A 20,253-nucleotide genomic window follows, 5' to 3' on the forward strand; every position below is an offset into this window, starting at 1 on the left:
GCTATAGTCAAGACAATTGCATAAAGTTTGCCCCAGTCAAAGTGTGTACTTGCCTTTGTTTGATTTCCATTTTTCATTATTTTCCTCAAGTTATTTCTTTTAATTCATATAGCTCTTTGTTTCTGTTGGTATGTAGCCTTTTCATCTAACTTGTAGGACATTAATAGAAGACTATGCATTCATAACAAGAACTTTCTTTAATCACTTTTTATGCTGGCTGCTATACTCATTAAAGTTGACAATTCATTCTTGGTTTAGAATTCTTTTCCATCTTTTAATTCTCCTCCCTTGGCATCTTTTGGAGGGGAAAAATGCAAGTAGGTAAACTCAAAATGGTACTGAGCGTCTATCATTTAGAGTCAAATACAATCTTTATATTTTGAAGTATAACGACAGTTTTTTAAGCTTTTTTCTTGTTTGACCAAAAAGTGTTGAGCCTTTTAGTTAAACTAATTAATGAAGAAATTAGAGGATAATTCCTACCCAAACATAATTAACTTTAGATCTAAGCATATCGAATACGAGAATCACATAAGACCAAGCTTGCATAACATTTCTTATGACGATTAAAGAACATCAAATGTAAACGGTAAGCTTACATCTTTGACACCGAATTGTTTTGTATCTGAAAGAGCGAAGAAGAAAAAGAAGGAATCTCGTTCAGAACTAAGAGATCTATCTTTATTGATTCAATAGTAACGATTACAAAAGCTTATAAGCAAAATCTAGGCTTCTACTTTGTTGTTGAAGGTCTCCTCCCGTTCTTCTGTTCCATCTTCCCCTTTGTTCAACGGTCTTTAACCAGCATACCCCTTCTTGACCATACTCCTCTTTACTCGCTCAAGCATGACTGCGTATATTCTGCCGTGCAAGCCTTTCGATGGCTCGACACTCGTCGCCGTTACACCCTACGGGTAGGTCCATGGCTTGGTCGACCCCAACCCCTTACCATTTCTTTTAACGGTAATCCATTTGTGGTTAGATTTTGACCCATACAGTTAGTCCATCCGCCTGTTGGGGTCGCCTCTTGGCGAGCTCGATGGGCGGATTCTGTTGATTCAAACGTTAGGAGAAATCTGATCATTATGCGAGGGTCGAGGTCCTTATGGCAAGGTAGCGACGTGACGCTTCAAGAATCTCATTGGACTGTTACATCATTTCAGAGTTGGGTCGTCACATCAATTCATGATATCATGAATGCTTATTATGTGTCATTATGGCGTGCTTTTCCCGGGCGCCGTATCGTTCCTGTGCCCTTTCCATTTCCTAATTGGCGGTTATCGGATTTCCCACTCAGGACATTTACGTTTCTATAAATAGGGGAGCCCATTATTAGACTGTTGCGCTTTTCAATTTGTCTAAGAAAGAAATTCTGCAAACTTCCCCCTCCTTCTCTAATCTTTCATACTTATGCTTTCATGCTAGAGTTCGTTGTGACCATTACCTTTTTTCCTTCACCCTTCTCGTTTATTTCGATCAAAGAAAACAAATGGCTAGTACTCCTTATCAATCTGATAGAGCTGTCCGTGCTCTGGTGCCGGAAAGTGACGTATCCTTATTCGAAGAGGGAGCGGAGGTGGTGGAAGACGAAGGATTTCCGACGGTAGATGAGGTAGTTCCTCATTCGGGGAAGATGAGGACCAATTTTAATAGCCTTCCTAGGGATGAACCGAAGCCCGTTCCTTCCACTATGGATGAGGCAGCGATCAAGGTGCTCAAAGCTAAGTGGGGAATCCATGCTCATATCGACATGGTGCCGGCGGGGAAGAATATTGTTCATCTGCACCGCCCGGGATACTGCGTGTTCTAAGCGTATCCCTTTGTTACCGGTTACACGCTTCCCCTTCCTTCTCTGGTGGTGGACTTCTGCCGCTTCTATGAAGTGTGCCCGGCTCAATTCTCTCCGTACGCGTACAAACTCTTTCTTATGCTCATCAAGTATGTTGAGCTGGCCGGCCGAGGAATTTCCCTAGGGCACATGCTTCACATCTTTTCCCCTCATTTTCTTTGGGGTACGATGATCCATATACGCCATCGAGGAACCAAGAGTTTGGTTGTGAAGATGGACGATAAGGCCAACCGCCGCTTTTGGGAAAGCTACTTCTATGTGCGGACAGAGCACCTCATGGCGAACCCGGTAGGGTTTCTAGAGACGTGGAACTTCGCTCATGAGTTTTCCTTTGTTTACTTTGTGATTTTTTTTAAGACGGTCGCCGATCGTCTCCCTTTAGGCGACATTGCTGAGGACTTGTTTTTGCTTTTGCAGCCGAGAGATTACCTCCCCGCTAATTGTCGATATTCGCGAATGGGTGAGCGCAATTCTCCCCCACACGGTGGGAATTCGTGAGTGGGCGTCTTTCCATGAGAAGTTTGGGCGCAAGCCTCTTATCGGTGAGTCGGCCTGTTGTAGTTTTGCTTTATTCCTTGCTTCATAGTTTAACCTTGTCGTTGTATAATCTAACCCCCTCCTTGCTGATAGGTCAGAAAGTGCAAAGGACGAGGGCTCCTCCACTTGCATTCCGTCAACCTGCTACAAGACACGGTGGATTTGGTGCCGCAGTTCGATCTTCTATGCTCCGCCGCTGAAAGCGGAGCACTTCAGGATGTCAGCGATTCCTAGCTGTCACGGTGTCTGGCTGCGATGGGCCTAAGGGTGAGTTCCCCTTTATTTTCTTAGTTTTGTGACCTTTGATTTTACACTGACTCTTTCTCGCTTCCTTTTTTTTAAGCCTACATGCTGGAGGTGGAGAGTGCATGTAGGGCTGAGACGCGGGCCGAGATCTTTCTAAAAATGGCTGAGAAGTACCGGCGATATCACAACAGATGCCAGGAGATGCACGAGCAGCTCAGAGCGGGTACGGGCACCCAATTCATCAGGGAAGAGTTGTAAAGAAGAGATGAGGAATTGATGCGCTCTATCCGCAGATGTAGTGAGCTTGAAGAGCAACTTCATGCCAAAAATGAAGAGCTTGAGGTGGGCAAAAGGGTTGTCGCGGAGTGCGAGGACCTTCAGGCGATGGTATCGTCTCAACGAGCTTAGGTTGAGCAAAATGCTACTAAGGTCGACGCTCTGAGTGCGGAATGGACGGAGAAGGTAGCCGAGCTATAAAAGAAAGTGGCCGAGATGGAGAGAGCCGAGACCGCTCGAGTGTCGGCTTTGGCGAGGGCGGCGGCACTAGAGGTACTATCCGCGTCCTCAGATCCGAGCAGGAGTCTGAGAGAGCAACGACCAAGCTGAGGGAGGCACGACTCGAGAAACGAATTGGTGAGCTCGATCGAGATGCTTCGATCTTGGGAGATCGAGTTGCGGCTCTCGAAGCTGAGAAGGCGTAGTTATTGGCTCAAGCTCCTCCTCAAGAGTCTGCTTCGACCGCTGTTCCCCGCCGCCTGTATGAGCTATGGGTCCATGCCGAGGCCCAACGTGATACATACAGGGATTTATGGGAGGCGGGGAGTGTTCCAGAGGCCGCCTTTGAAGATGCTTGGGTGAAGGCACGCGAGACTCGCACTGCCTGCGGTTATGACCCTGCAATGCCGGAGGCTGGTGAGGGTGTTGATGTCGAGGATGGGCTCCCTTCTGACGACGAAGATGATGTTGGGAGAACGACGGTGGGGAAGACGCTGAGTGAAGCTTTTGCTGCAACCTTTGTATTTATTTTTTTTCTTTTTTTGTTCTTTTGTTGTTTATTTTCATCTTTTTCTTGAGGGCCCGTTTCGGCATTTTTAGGGTGCGACTATCGCGCATGTATATTTGAATGAAATGGTTGCTTCGCCTTCATTTGTGTATCTTTCGATTTTCTTTGTGATGAGTCCCTGATCTTTCTAATTGGGAATCTGACCTTGCCTGGATCGCGCAGGATCTCATCGTATGAATCCGAAGGGAGTCACTTTGGATCTCCAACCTCGGGCGAGGTTGACTTCTGATTTGTCAATTTAGGCGTAACCAACCTTAATTCAAATGAGGTCGAATTTAGACTCGCCATCTTGGGCGAAGTCAGTTTCGACTTGTATGCTTGAGTGGGATTGAATTCCGACTTACTAGTTTAGGCGAAGTTAATTTTCCCTATGTATTCGAGCGTGGTCAGACTTAGGATTTCCATCTTGGGCGAAGTCAATTTCTGACTCATGTATTCGAACGATGTCGAAATTGGAGTTGCCAACTTGGGCAAAGTCAAATTTTTGTGGTGAGTTCGGCGATGGTCGATGGCCGTAAGAGTGTCAATTCGACCAAGATCGAATTATAACCCGCTGTAAATTCAAATGAGGTCGAGCCCTCCTTTCATTTGGCGATGGCCGATGGCCGTAGGGGTGTTAGTTCGAGCGAGGTCGAAACTGTTACCCGCTGTAAATTCGAACGAGGTCGAACCTTCCTTTCATTTGGCGATGGCCGATGGCCGTATGGGTGTTAGTTCGAGCAAGGTCCAAACTATTACCCGCTGTAAATTTGAACGAGGTCAAACCCTTCTTTCATTTGGCGATGGCCGATAGCCGTAGGGGTGTTAGTTCTAGCAAGGTCAAAACTATTACCCGCTGTAAATTCAAACGAGTCGAACCATCCTTTCATTTGGCAATGGCCGATGGCCCGGGGTGTTAGTTCGAGCGAGGCCGAAACTGTTACCTGCTATAAATTCGAACGAGGTCGAACCCTCCTTTCATTTGGCGATGGCCGATGGCCGTATGGGTGTTAGTTCGAGCGAGGTCAAAACTGTTACCCGCTATATTATTATTACTGGAGAACATTACTCGTCGCTGTATTGTTTACGCGTGCGACGGGGCAAGTCCCGGTTTGCTTAATTTTGCTTTCACTGGAGAATACTGCGGGTATCACGGGTGAGTCCCAGTTTGTTTAACTTTGCTTTCATTGGAGAACCTTGTGGGTTTCGTGGGCGAGTCCTAGTTTGTCTAACTTTGCTTCCATTGGAGAATACTATGGGTTTCGTGGGTGAGTCCCAGTTTGTCTAACTTTGCTTCCATTGGAAAATACTGTGGGTTTCATGGGTGAGTCCCCTGTTATGGAGATTGTTTCTCAATAGTCGCCCCGTGCCGAACCGTTTTTGTTATTTGTTGTATGGTACGGCATAGGGGGCTTTGCTCGGTTGTTTCTTGCGAGATGGCATGGTACGGAACCTTTTCCTGGGGTGTTTTGGTGGCGTTCGTTCCTTGTTCGCGTACCTATGAGAGTGCTCGTGTTCCTGTTCTGAACCAACAAGAGAGCGTGGTGAGTTAAACCCAAACGAAATTGACATACCTTGGCCTGGCAAGTCGGTGAAAGGAGGAATGGCGCTGTAGGGTCGCTCGTTTCGCCTCGTACTCGAATGATGGCTTCAGATTTGGTAGCCGTGTTCGGCTTCGTCGTTAATCGCGTCTAGTCCTCTCGTGGGTTGGACTTACCTTGCCGTTGGGGTATCTAGGCCGAGTCCCAGTCCGACCCCGTCTGATATGCGCAAACAATAAGGGAAACATGTTATACTTTGTTCATAAATCATCCAGTGCGTGTGGGTACGAAAATAAGGTAGGATATGCCCGCTATTTCAAAGGGTCACACAGTAGGCTATCATCTCTTCCTAAGAGGTGGAAGTACGGGCCGATATACAAGGTGAATACGTCACATGGGATTGCGGTCATGCCAAGCGCATAGAGACCGTGGTTCTACTTAAACATGCATATGACATGCCAAACCCATCATTATACACGTCGGTCACAATTTCTATTTTATGTAGAGATCTGACCTAGATTGGTACGGTTATCTCAAAAACTTATCTACCGTTCTTTTCAAGTTGGTGCTTATACCGAGATGGTGACGTTGTGACAGCCTGGAAGTAATACTTGGCTGGTTCTAGATCTAAAGGAAACTAAAAAATTTGACTAAGAAATCCCGACAGACGGCGCCTTCTTGTTTGACCAAACAGTGTTGAGCCTTTTAGTTAAACTAATTAATGAAGAAAATAGAGGATAAATCCTATCCAAATATAATTAACTTTAGATCTAAGCATATTGAATACAAGAATCACATAAGACCAAGCTTGCATAACATTTCTTAGGACGATTAAAGAACATCAAATGTAAATGGTAAGCTTACATCTTTGACACCAAATTGTTTTGTATCTGAAAGAGCAAAGAAGAAAAAGAAAATCTCGTTGAGAACTAAGAGATCTATCTTTATTTATTCAATAGTAACGATTACAAAAGCTTGTAACCAAAATCTAGGCTTCTACTTTGTTGTTGAAGGTCTCCTTCCGTTCTTCCGTTCCTTTTTCTCTCCTGGGAGAGTGCCCCCCCCCCCCCTCCCCCTTCTTGCTTTCTTCTGTCATATATATATTACCCATCTTCCCCTTTGTCCAACTCACTTCTTAACTATACTCCTATTTACTTGCTCAAGCATGACTGCATATATTTTTCCATGCAAGCCTTTCGATGGCTCGATCTCGGCAGTGGCCGAGACGCTCGTCGCCATTACGCCTTACGGGTACGTCCATGGCTTGGTCGATCCCTTACCATTCCTTTTAATGGTAATCCACTTGTGATCAGATTTTGACCCATTCAAACCTGATATAGTTACAAAACGTTGCAATACAAATAAATTCAGAAGCAACATACAAATCCTATCAAGCTGGAACAAAGAATTTATGATACAACACAGAAGCAGATGCAAGTTGTGTTCATTACCAGTTAAAGTTTGTTGTAATGCTTTATGCAAACAACATCGTACAACTTTCATACAACTCACTATACAACTTTCATATAATTTTGATATATCTTTCAATATGAGTTCATTGCAGTTAAAGTCATGTCGTGCTTCATACAACATCACACAACTTTCATAAAATTTGTGTACAACTTGCATACATATTATGTCTTTGTATGTGTTTTGACATTTTGTATATTTTATTTTCTTCTTCCTTTTCGAGTTTTAATATGAAATTTCAACCAAAACCAACTCTGATATTCACTAAACTCACTCAAAGCTGAGATATAAACTCCAAAGGATATTTTCGATCGTTTTCAAAAACACACGATCTAAATAAATCATAATTTCGTAAAAATCGAATTTCGAATTATATTCAATGTTTTAAAGCTTTTTAATGGTGTCAATAAAGTTTAAAACGTTATCATTGTTTTGTAATTATTATTATTGAACTAAACAACAGATGATTGCTAAAAACTTTCAATTCATGCCAGCATCTTCAATTAATTAATATGCATTTATGTGATTGCTTTTTCATAAGCTAATTAATCTAGTAATTCATAGAATTATTTTGAACGATTGTATTATTGCGTGAAATAAGAAGATCAGCAATGAATTTTTTTATGATTTTAGAGAGAGATTTGAAAAGGAACAGAAGGTTGGATTTGAATGTGAGCGGAGGAGCTACGTTATTATAGATGGGTATACAAATTGTAAATATTTGATATGTATTTAAGAAGGAACCTCAATAAAAGGGCAGTCCGGTGCACTAAGCTTCCACTATGCGCGGGATGCGGAGAAGGGTCAGATCACAAGAGTCTATTATACGCAGCCATATCCTACGTTGTTTTTACGGTTTGAACCCGTAACCTCTTAATCACATGGCACGCCAAAAGAACCTCAATAAAAATGGTAATTAGTTATGATTTAGTATAGCTTGGTAAAAATTCCTATAAAATAGCAATGCTTAGCNTTTGACACCAAATTGTTTTGTATCTGAAAGAGCAAAGAAGAAAAAGAAAATCTCGTTGAGAACTAAGAGATCTATCTTTATTTATTCAATAGTAACGATTACAAAAGCTTGTAACCAAAATCTAGGCTTCTACTTTGTTGTTGAAGGTCTCCTCCCATTCTTCTGTTCCATTTTCTCTCCTGGGAGAACCCCCCCCCCCCCCCCCCCCGCTCTTTGCTTTCTTCTGTCATATATATATTACCCATTTCCCCCTTTGTCCAACGGTCTTTAACCAGCATACCCCTTCTTGACCATACTCCTCTTTACTCGCTCAAGCATGACTGCGTATATTCTGCCGTGCAAGTCTTTCGATGGCTCGACACACGTCGCCATTACGCCCTAAGTGTACGTCCATGGCTTGGTCGACCCCTTACCATTCCTTTTAACGGTAATCCACTTGTGGCCAGATTTTGACCCATACAGTTCTAATCTAAAGGGTTAATACATGATTGTTATCCACAGCCTATGTATCTATTGCAACCGAGTCATTGACAGGTGAAATTCAAAAATAGCCAGATTTACAAGTGGTAATTAAAAAATAGCCACAATTTCAAAAGTAATCAAAATTTAGCCACTTTTCATGTAAAGATAAATCTGAACGAAAACACTATTCAAAATCCAAAAAATATTCCAGCATAGTATACTGGAGTTTCAATATAATATACTGGAAGTCCAGTATATTATACTGGAGTTCCAGTATGATATACTGGAGTTCCAGCATAATATACTGGACGTCCAGCATAATATACTGGAGTTCCAGTATAATATTCTGGTCCAGCATAATATGTTGGTCCAGCATAATATGCTGGAAGTTCATACACAGGTGGTCCAACCTCCAGTATATCATGCTGGAACTTCCCGTGTTGGAGTTCCAGCATATTATGCTGGAAGTTCATACACAGGTGCACCAATCTCCAATATATTATGCTGGAACTTTCCATGTTGCAGCAAAGTAATGGCTATTTTCTAATGGCTTTGCAAATGCTGGCTATTTTTCAATGACCTGCACGAAAAATGGCTAGCCCGTGCTATTTTTACGTCACTAACATATACTTTTTTTAGTAACGAAGTTTTGTTTTTGAAAAAGAATTACTAAAGGACCAAGTTTCACATGTATGGTATGCTTAGGACCCTGGGGGATCAAAGTATAACACAAATTATTCGAAGAAGACAATAAGATAGGGTCATAGGGGTGTACATGGACCGGGTTAGTTTATTTTTTATCAAAACCAGTAACCAATTATATCGATTTTGATTGGTTCGGTTTTGTCGGGTTTTTCGAAATTTTTTGTTACATGAATATTATTTCAATCTTACTTTGTTAAATTTTTTATAAGTAAATATATGTTTAGTAAAAATTAAAAAATTTGACAAGCATGTGATCTATTAAAATATTCTTGTGGAAAAATTCTCTTAGTAACACATGATAGTTAATTTTTAGTCGTCTGACAATAAATTTTCGTTGATGTACACTTTGAAAGCTAATCGAATTTAATATCTGATCATAAAAATCAATATGATACCTAATTAATTATATGTTCTATTTAATTTTAAATTATTGAAATACCACTTCAAATTCGAAAAAGATATAAGAATTATAGATCTTGACATATGAATATGGAAGAACAAAAAGAGATTGACGCATTTCAATAACACTTGATAAGAAAATAATCATACAACCCACTATTTAAAGTTAATAAAAATAGAGCACTTCATATTTAACTAAATATTACATCCCATAAGAGAATCGCAAATTCTAGACTTTTTTTTAAAAAAAATCTATAAAAAATCTTAAAGTATATATAAAAATTATATATTTATATGTCGGTTTGATTTGAATTTTTTTTACTCAATACCAAATCAAATCAAATCAAACCAAACCTAATCGAATTTTTTAATCGATTTGATTTGATTTTTCGCTTTGATGCAGTATTTTAGTTCGGTTTGTACACTCCCAAGAGAGTCCATGAAAAAAAGGTGTAACAAGGGATTAAGCTGTTGAGACGAGAAATTTTGGTAACTTATTTTTTTTTTTTTTGATGAAAGCAGGGAAATATATTAATACTACGGAATAGAGTTTGTTACATCATCCTCATAGGTGGACGACCTACTAACATAGATATTGCCTAAGTTGGCAAGATTAATACAACTACTAGTACTAAGAGACTTAGTAAGGTAAACATGGCCATCCTTATCTGCATTAAGCTTATTTATAACAAAAGGAGGAGGCCTTTCTAAGACAGCATGAGACTTTGGATTCATAAGAGCATCCCTTGCCAGCTTGTGCGCGACTTGGTTTCCATCTCTAAAGTTATGCTGCAATGGGGGGTCCTTCAGCTGGTGCATTAACCATCTGCAAGAGGAAACAGTCATGTAGTGAGATTTATAATTCTCATTTAAATCTTTTATCACCTCTGTTGAGTATGTTTCTATCACTAGTGGAAAGAGTCTCTTATTCAAGGCTAATGTGAGACCCTCTTTGAGAGCTTCCAGCTCTGAGTGAAGGGCTGATGATGCTGATTTTTGGTGTTGAAACCCCAGGATCCAATGGCCGCTACTATCTCGGATGGTACCTCCTAGACTTGCCAAGTACTCCTTCTCACTAAAAGCTCCATCAAAGTTTAGCTTGAGATAGCCATTAGGAGGTTTATGCCACTTGATATTGATTGCATGTATTTGAGCACGTAACTTTTCATTGTGAGTTAGTAGATTGTATTCAGTGGCATATTTGATAGCTCTTCTGATGGAGGCATAATGGGTGGTGTTATCCATATTGTTTTTATTCCTGTTTATCCATATGTGCCAGATAATAAAGGGGAACAGTTCACACCATTTGAGGAAGGGGGATGGAGTTGTAATATTAAGATCCCTTAGAGTAATGAGCCAGTTATCCTTATACCTAATGGGGTCATTGTGGATACCTGTTAAGGACCAGATGTCGCATACCATTTTGCACCTGATGAAGATGTGATCATTGGTTTCATATTCTAGTTTGCAGGTCGGGCAAAGGGAGTCTATATTAATGCCAATATGATCGAGATACGCACGAGTAGGCAGCCTGTTATGGAGGCATTTCCATAGGAAATATTTTATTTTGTTGGGACAATTGAGTTTCCATACCCAACTGAAGTCAAGGAGTTGGTTGTTGTTATTAGAGATAGCTTTGTAATAGGAATTTGTGGTGAACTTACCATTCCCAGATAGGGTCCAAGTGGGAATGTCAAAAGGGCTCTCCGTAGGGGTGATAGAGAGAATGCTATTCATCAAAGGTTTAGGTAACTCAAAGGATAGATTTGTGAGGTTCCAAGTACCGCCCACCCAAATGTCCTTTATGGAAAGGCTACTCTCTTGGGGGTGATGGGGCCTTGGATAGCATGCCTAATATTTTTAAAATTTGGGATCAAATTAGAGTCCCAAATATTAATGTTGGAGTGATTATTGGGGATCCAAGTTATACCCTTATTATAAATATCCCATCCAATCAAAATACTTTTCCAAATAAAGGAGGAGTTTTAGGGATTCTATTGGAACCATAGATGGAGGATAGGGTTTGCACCTAGGGGTTGTGAGTATCATGTATCAATCTCCATGAGAGGCTTGCCAAGTTCACTAAATTTTTGTCCTTAGCAGCATGTATTCCTAGGCCTCCTCTATATTTATCCTTAGTGATAGTATTCCAGCTGACTAGGTGGAGCCTTTTTTTTGTATTTGTAGTACCCCAGATAAAATTTCTCTGGATTTTGTCTATGTGCTTGAGTATTTTGGTGGGGAGGAAATTATATTGTATAATGTGGTTAGGCATGCTATTAAGGACAGAGTTTGCTAGGGTAACCCTACCTGTCATACTTAGGAAATTTGTTTTCCAGGTGGATAGTCTACTAGACATATTGTCCAAGATGAATTGGTAGTCCGAAGCTTTAGGTTTTGTGTTGGTGATTGGAAAACCTAAGTATTTACCAAAAGTCCTACTGATTTTAATACCAAACAGATCTGCTAGGTATTTTGAGGTAGCAGGTGTGCAATTCTTGGAAAATAAAATTTTTGATTTAGAATTATTGATCTTTTGACCTGAAAGGGAGCAAAAGTAATTGAGGCATAAAAGAATAGTGTTTGGAGAGTCGTTATCTACGTTGCACATCAGGGTAAGATCATCTGCATAGAATAGATGAGAAAGGGGGTAGCTGTGCCTCCCCATTCTCACAGGAGATCATTGTTTGATGTCCACATTATAAGATATGAGGGTGGAGAGCATATCCATACATAGGATGAATATATAAGGAGTAAGAGGGTCCCCTTGTTTGATTCCTCTACTGGGATTAAAGAAATTACTTCTGCTTCCGTTTACTAGAATAGATATTCTACTAGTGGTGATACAATTCATTATAAGCTTAGAGATTTTAGGAAGAAAGTTAAAGTAACCGAGAGTTCTGTAAATAAAAGACCATTCGAGGCGATCGAATGCCTTTTCCAGGTCTAACTTAATGACCATATTACATTTTTTGCTAATTTGCTTGTGCATTTTTAGAATAAGCTCCTGGATGATAATGGCATTGTCCGAAGATTTTCTTCCTTTCAAAAAACTGGCTTTTTGGGGACTGATAATATGTGGAAGGTGATGTTTAAGCCTATTTGCAATTAATTTGGTGATCGCCTTGTAGATGGTGTAACATAATCCTATGGGGTGAATTTTTTTAAAACTATTTGCATTAGGGATTTTTGGTATGAGGCAAAGGTAAGTATCATTTATATTGTTAGGGAGGGTGCCTGTATCAAAAGCTTTAACGCAAAGGTTAATAACCGAATGTTTGACAATATCCCAGTAACGTTGGAAGAAAAAGGGATGTAAGCCATCAGGCCCCGGGGATTTAAAGGGCTTGAAAGAAAAGATAGCATGTTTTATTTCCTAGGGGGTTAAGGACCTATCGAGCATATGGAGATCAATACTTTTGTGGCTTGGGGGGTCCGATTTAATGGAGATCCAATTAGACAAAGTGTGACTAGTTTCAAATACCTGTTGGAAGTAGTTTACGGTATGGTCCATAATTTGGGGGGTTATCTATCCAATTACCCTCATGGTCTTTAAAATAAGTTATTTTATTGGTCCTTCTTTTATTAGTAGCCACCGGGTGGTAAAATTTAGTGTTAGAGTCCCCATCATTCAATCATTGGACTCTAGCCCTGAGTTTCCAAAAATCTTCTTCCAACTTTAGGCAATTATTATACTCGATTTTTAGGGACTCTTCTAGATTATGAAGAAAAGAACTATGGCCATAAGCAGTAGAGTTTTGAATACCAGTTAGTCTAGCAAGTATCTTTTTCTTTTTTGTGAAAATATCACCAAAGGTGTCATTTTTCCAAGTAGTCACCGTATCTTTAAAAATGGTAGAGGCAGTCATGAAGTCACTATTGTTCCAACAAGAGTGAACTATGTTACTAAAGCCGGGGTGGCTACACCAAAAGTATTCTAATCTAAAGGGCCTAGGGTTTTGATTATTGGTTTTAGGAAATAATTCTAATAAAATGGGGTTATGGTCCGAATATGTTTTAGGGAGGTGAATGACGGATGCTCTAGGGAAAAGGTTAATCCACAAATCATTTGACAATAATTTGTCAAGCCTCTCCATAATGAGGTCGGATCTATATTTCCTATTATTAGACCAAGTGTAATGACAGCCCTTAAAACCTAAATCAATTAAGTTACAATAGTTAATCTTAGACCAAAGTTTAGCCACTCGTCTTCTATTTATAGGATTACCCTCCATCTTATCACTAGCAGACCAAATATCATTAAAATCACCCCATAATAGCCATGCCCCTTTATAACAATCAAAGATGTTAGTGATGTTATCCCACATTTGATTTCTAATAGCTATATTGGTGCTAGCATAAATTGAAGAATAAAGCCAGTTGTGAAGAATAGGAGGTACTTCAATCATAGCATGGATCTCATTGTTCCTCCTCACAAAGTTGTTAACATGCACAAGGCTTGTATCCCAAAGGACAGCCATGCCACCAGACTGCCCCTCCGCTGGAACCTCTATTATGTCAGTGAAACCGAATTCGTGTATAAGGCAGCCATGACTAGACATTCTAGTCTCCAATAGAGTGACCATGCATGGGTGGTGGGTGGTGATCATGTCATGGAAGTTCCTCCTAAAATCTTCGTTATTTCCTCCACTAATGTTCCAGATTATAAATTTTTAGCTTGATTCATTAAAGGGTTCTGAGGCTGGTGGGAGGGAGATGGAAAGACTGGGTTCCTCCTTAGACTGGGAACCAGGATCATGGCCAGTTTCCCCACTGTTGGATCTTGTGGTAGACGAATATCCATGGTGCATTTGAAGAGTGAAAGAGGACAGGCTAGAATATGCTTCTTCTCCCGCATTTCCAGAAATAGAAAGACCCTGACTTCGTTTATGCTTGAGGATTCCACCATTGATTCCCCTAGTAGGTCGATTGCTCTGGCCCTACTTCCTCCATAGGGTATCCCATCTCTTGAGGGATTGGTGCTTGAGACTCCTCCTGCCCCATATTTCCTAGGTTTGCTGGTTCTTGAACCTGCATGGCATTCTGATCCCAGGGCATTAGAATGGGATTGAACGCAGTAAGCTCCTGAGGGGGAAAGAAGGGGAGATCCAGACCCATATTCTGGGGGAGGTATGGGTTCTTGTTGGTAAGGAGGAAGAAGGTTCCATTGAGCTCTCATAGCTTGAGCCAAGTTGTTTTTCATTTTTGGGGCTAAGGGTTGTAGAATGTTGTTGACCCATATATGGTTCACGTAGTTGTTCATGGCTAGGTGTAGACCCTTGGAGATTAACTGGGCTAGGAATTGAGGGTTTTGAACCAGTATTATTGTTTCCTGGCCATTGAGTGTTAGTTGGAGAGAAAAGGCTCTCCCCATCAGACCCAACTCTATCCAAGACGTTGGATGGTGATCCTGGGGTAAAGGGGGCTGCACATAGATTATTGGGATGTTTGGGAGTTGAGGAGGAAAGGGAGGTAGGTTGGCCATCGTTTGAGCTCGCTGGTTTCTTAGAATTTGGATCAGCCTGAATCGTCTCCAAGGAGTGAGAGGGATTCTTGGCATCTTGGAAGGGTTTGGGTTTAGATTTAATGGAGATAGGGGCTGTGGAGAGGGAATGATGATGCATATTTGCATTCTCTTTGAAAGGGTTAGCGTGCATGGCTTAATAGGGGATTTCGAATGGGATATGTTGGCCACGTGGCAGCTCGTTGGGGACATTTGTGTGGCGCTTGAATCAGTTGGAGCCAAGTAAGTTTTGGCATGCAGTGTGGAGTTGTAAGCGGATTGGTTAGCATTTTTAATAGGGGTCTTAGAGTGATCATCATTAATTTGAGGATGATTATTATTAGGATTAGAGGAGTAGTCTTTTTGGACGTTAGTGATTAAGCATTTGTCCTCTAGTGGGTCTAGGAGAGAATGAACCGATTTAGCTTGTTGTAGGGGGTTCATGCATGCGTGAATAGTGGTATAATGGGTAGTATTGGGAGTTGTTTCATCCAAAACCATATGCTGGTTTTCAAGGTGTAGTTGAGAGAAGCGATTTTGAGTTTCTATGTGGATTCCAGCTTTGTTATTCCTAAGAATTTCAACAGAGGCCGTGGGGGAGGGGGTGATCCTGCCTTTGCTAGAATCTTTTGAGATATATTTTAGTTTTTGGGTATCAATGTACTTACATGTAGCAGCGTTAAACAATTTGACTTCCATACCTGTATTTGGTTGCTTGCTACCTATTTGTTGTCCAGCTAGAGATTGCCTCTTGGGTTGTTTTCTTTTTGTCGTGAAAGACACTGTGTGCCATTCCTCGTATTGTGTTTGAATGTTGCTACTATTTCTAGCCAAGGGTGGTTCTAACTGAGTGAGGGTGTTCTGAGTAATATTGTCCAATTTGTGAGGACATGCTATTGCTCCATGACCCAATCTCCCGCAATTTTTACATAGGTGTTGTTCTGCTTCATAATGGATCTGTTGTTTATGTGAGCCTATGTAGATAAATTTGATAACTGGCTCTTCCAATGGGAGTTCAATGCATAACATAGCATACCTACCTCTCAAGGAGGATGAGGTGCATGCATCTACCTTTAAAAGTCTTCCTATGGCTCCCCCAATTCTTTGAAGGATTTGTCCGTCGTAAAACTCAGTAGGAAGTTGTGGAAGTCGTATCCAGACAGCAGTGAAGTTTTGAACTGCTTCCATGGCAACAAAATTTGGTTGCCATCTTTGGATGGAAAGAAAGTGTCCAAAAATGAAATAAGGACCTTTTTCCAGTATTTGGTTCATGTTTTCTTCCTTTTGTAATTTAACTGTAAAGTAGTCATTGCCAAGGTCTATTAGTAGAAAATTCTCGTTTATTTTTCATAATTCTTGGATTTTTCGTTTTAGTAATTGGTGAAGAATCTTTTTCCCTTAGAGTTTTATGATTAAAGAGAATTTCCATGGAAGGTAGATTCTTTGTTTGTCTTCCAGGGATATTGGGATTGTAATTGGGAGTGTGTTGTTGTCATTTTTGGATGAGGAAAGTATGAGACCATTCTCAATGTCCATGTCGGTGCAGGTAACTGGAAGAGTGGAGGGGTTTGTAGTAATATTAATGGTGTTGTCTTGCATTAGGAGAGTGTCCTTGAAGGAAGGCACTACTGGGATTGGGGGGACCTTTGGAGTTTCCAATTCTTTTTCCTGCTTTTTGTTGTAGTCGATGACAGTGTCAGGGGGTTTTGGGGGGATTTGGAAAGAAGTTTGATCGAAATTCATAACTGCACTAGGTGAATTATGGGAGAGGAGTTAATGTGAGTGTGGGGTATTTTAGAGAGAAGGACGACGTTCTCTCTCTAGCCTTTTTTTTGGTAACTTGTTGATTACTTGAACTTTCATTATATTGCTCATATTCTTACCTTGTAATCACTTCCCCTAAAAAAGAAAAAAAAAATCTCAAAAAGGAGTTGTTTAACGCGATTTTGTTAAACCTAAATGGCTTTAAGCCAAAAAACTACGTCATCATGATGTTTACTTAGTACCCACCATTGGATAAGATCGCGTAAAGGAAATGATTGTTCTATAAGAAATTGATTTAATCGACTTGTCTATTCACAAGATTATTGTTGTAAAACCTATAGTTAATGTAGATGTCCACTACTCCCACTATTTTCACCGATGATGTGAATAACCTTCCACTACTCATCAGTATTATGATTGTAACTCCCGCACCTCCATAACCTCTCCCCCATGATCTTCCCCCATGATCTCAATTGTTAATGTCATGTTTAAGACAATTATTGTGTAACCTTCATATGTAATAGTATAAATAGAGGCATGAAATGTGAGATGGAATACACTTGAACACTTGATGAAATAAGAAAGTTATCTCTTCTTCTCTTATTCTACTTATCTTCTAGTTTTATATTGTTACTTTGAGCTACATTTCTTAATACGTTATCAGCACGAAGTTGAGCTCTTTTCGTTGTTTAGTTTTCACTATGTCGAATTTGTCAAAGCTTGAGTTTGTGGCACTTGACATTTCTGGAAAGAATTACCTATCATGGGTTCTCGATGTTAAGATTCACTTAGCTGCTAAAGGCCTTGGTGACACCATTATTCAAGGTAATGAGGCATCAAGCCAGGACAAAGCGAAGGCCATGATTTTCCTTCGTCATCATTTGGATTGTGGACTGGCCTGAAGGAAAGGTATGATCACTTTAAGGCTACGGTATTGCCAAGGGCTCGATATGAGTGGATGCACTTACGGTTGCAAGATTTTAAGATCGTAAGTGAATATAACTCTGCTGTATTTCGAATAACTTCCTAATTAAAATTATGTGGGGATGTTATGAATGAAGAGGATTTGTTGGAAAAGACTCTTACGGCTTTTCATGCCTCAAATATGGTATTACAGCAGCAATACCGTGAAAGGGGTTTTAAAAAGTATTCTGAATTGATCTCATGCCTTCTGGTGGCTGAGCAACATAATACCTTTTTGCTGAAAAATCATGAAGCCCGTCCCACAGGGTCAGCTCCGCTTCCTGAAGCGAATATGACAGCTAGACGTGATAAGTTTGGAAAAAGACGGAATAATAATCATGGCCATATGAATATACGTGGGCATGGCAATGGTAAGAGACGATATAATAGTCATCATCGTGGTGGTCATGGTAAACGAGAGAACAATATGGATTCTCAAAACAATTCTTCAAGAGGCAAAAGCGGTAACTGCCACCGCTGTGGCATGAAAGGTCATTGGAAAATTGAATGCCGTGCACCTGAGCATTTTGTCAGGCTTTATCAAAACTCCATCAAAAGAAAGGCAAATAATGTTGGAGCATCTTCTGCTAATGCCCCAGTGGAGTCCCACTTGACCTTTAAAAATAATTTTGAGGCAGGGCCTTCAAAAAAAATGATGACAATGCCGAGGAAAATCTTGCTTTGAATGATGATGATTTTCAAGGCCTCGATGATCTTACTCATTTGGAAGTTGAAGATTTCTTTGGAGATCAAAACTAAAGTTTGATCATTTTACAGGGGAAGGCAATTATATTGTTATTTTTATTTTCAGTGTTTTTGTCTTGTCTAAAGTTGCTTTTACTTTTAAGTAGTACTTAAGTTGTCTTATGTTGTCGTAGGTGATGTTAGTTTTTCCGTATTTCTCATGATGTATTTTCTTTTTATGAAGAAATTAAAATTCCCCAGTCTTCAATTGGATCCAAGATGAGTAATGAAGATTTATGTCTTTTGGATAGTGCTACAACTCACACAATATTAAGAGAAAAGAAATTTTTCTCTTATTTGGTTATGAAAAAAGCCTATGTTAATACAATATCCGGTAGTACAAAGTTGATTGAGGGCTCTGGAAGAGCGGCCTTATTATTACCTGGAGGAACGATATTAACTATTGATGATGCATTATATTGTAGTAAGTCTCAAAGAAACTTGTTGAGTTTCAAAGCTATTCGCCAAAATGGCTACCATGTTGAGACATCAAACGAAGGAAAGGTTGAATACCTTTATATTACTACAATAAAAGCGGTTAAAAGATATGTGCACGAAAAAATACCCGTATTTTCTTTTGGTTTGTACCACACAAACATTGGTGTGGTTAAATCACATGCCATAGTAAACAAAAGGTTTACTACTTCTAATGATTTTATCATTTGGCAATGATCGGTTGGGCCATCCCGGTTCTAACATGATGCGCCGAATAATAGAGAATTCATATGAGCACACATTGAAGAATAAGAAGATTCTTCAATTTAAGGAATTTTCTTGTGCTGCTTGTTCTCAAGAAAAATTGGTTAATAAACCATCAGCAGCTAAAGTTGGGATTGAATCCCCTGCATTTTTGGAACGTATACAGGGTGATATATGTGGGCCTATACACCCTCCATGTAGACCATTCAAGTATTTTATGGTCTTGATAGACGCATCCACCAGATGGTCACATGTGTGCTTATTGTCAACTCGTAATATGACATTTGCGAGATTGTTGGCCCAAATAATAAGGTTAAGAGCACAATTTTCAGAATATGCAATTAAGACAATTCGTCTTGATAATACTGGTGAATTTACATCTCAGGCCTTTACAGATTATTGTACGGCCACTGGATTAAAAGTTGAGCATCCGGTTGCTCATGTTCATACTCAAAATGGTCTAGCAGATTCATTGATTAAACGACTTCAACTAATAGCTAGACCATTGCTAATGAGGACAAAACTTCCCCTTTCAGTATGGGGACATGCTATTTTGCATGCAGCAACACTTGTGCGCATAAGGCCAACCAGTTATCATAAAGTCTCCCCATTACAGTTGGCTTTTGGTCAGGAGCCAAATATTTCCCATCTAAGAATTTTTGGATGTGCGGTATATGTTCCAATTGCTCCACCAAAACGCACAAAGATGGGTCTCCAAAGAAGGTTGGGAGTATATGTTGGTTATGAATCTCCTTCTATTATTAAATATTTGGAGCCTATGACAGGAGATTTATTTACAGCCAGATTTGCTGATTGTCATTTTGATGAATCAGTTTTTCCAATATTAGGGGGAGAAAATAAACAGCTGGAAAAAGAGATAGATTGGAACGTATTATCTCTATCTCATTTGGATCCTCGTGCAAATCAATGTGAACAAGAAGTTAAAAAGATCATTTATATGCAAAATGTTGCAAATCAATTGACAGATGCATTTACTAACATTCTACGGGTTACTAAATCGCATATTCCAGCTGTAATAAAAAATAAAAAAGAACTTGAAAATTAGTTTGAAGTATTAAGAATAAAATGAAAGCCTTCGGAGTTTGTTCCTTACATATTGCCTATTGGTCTTATTAAATATTTTTTTTAGTTGTCCACTTACTTTCTAGTTTCAATTTTATAATTTTAAAATACAAATTTCAAATTTAAAACTTTAAACTTCAAAGTTTAATTTTAACCCTTAAAAGTTTAGTCAAATACTTAAGTATCAATAACATTGAATAAGAAAAATAAAAGTTAATTTAAAAAAAAATAACTAGTAAGCCGGACCCGCCCGAACCCGCTTAGACCCGAACG

The sequence above is a fragment of the Nicotiana attenuata genome, unplaced genomic scaffold (assembly GCF_001879085.1).
Source record: "Nicotiana attenuata strain UT unplaced genomic scaffold, NIATTr2, whole genome shotgun sequence".
NCBI lineage: Eukaryota > Viridiplantae > Streptophyta > Magnoliopsida > Solanales > Solanaceae > Nicotiana > Nicotiana attenuata.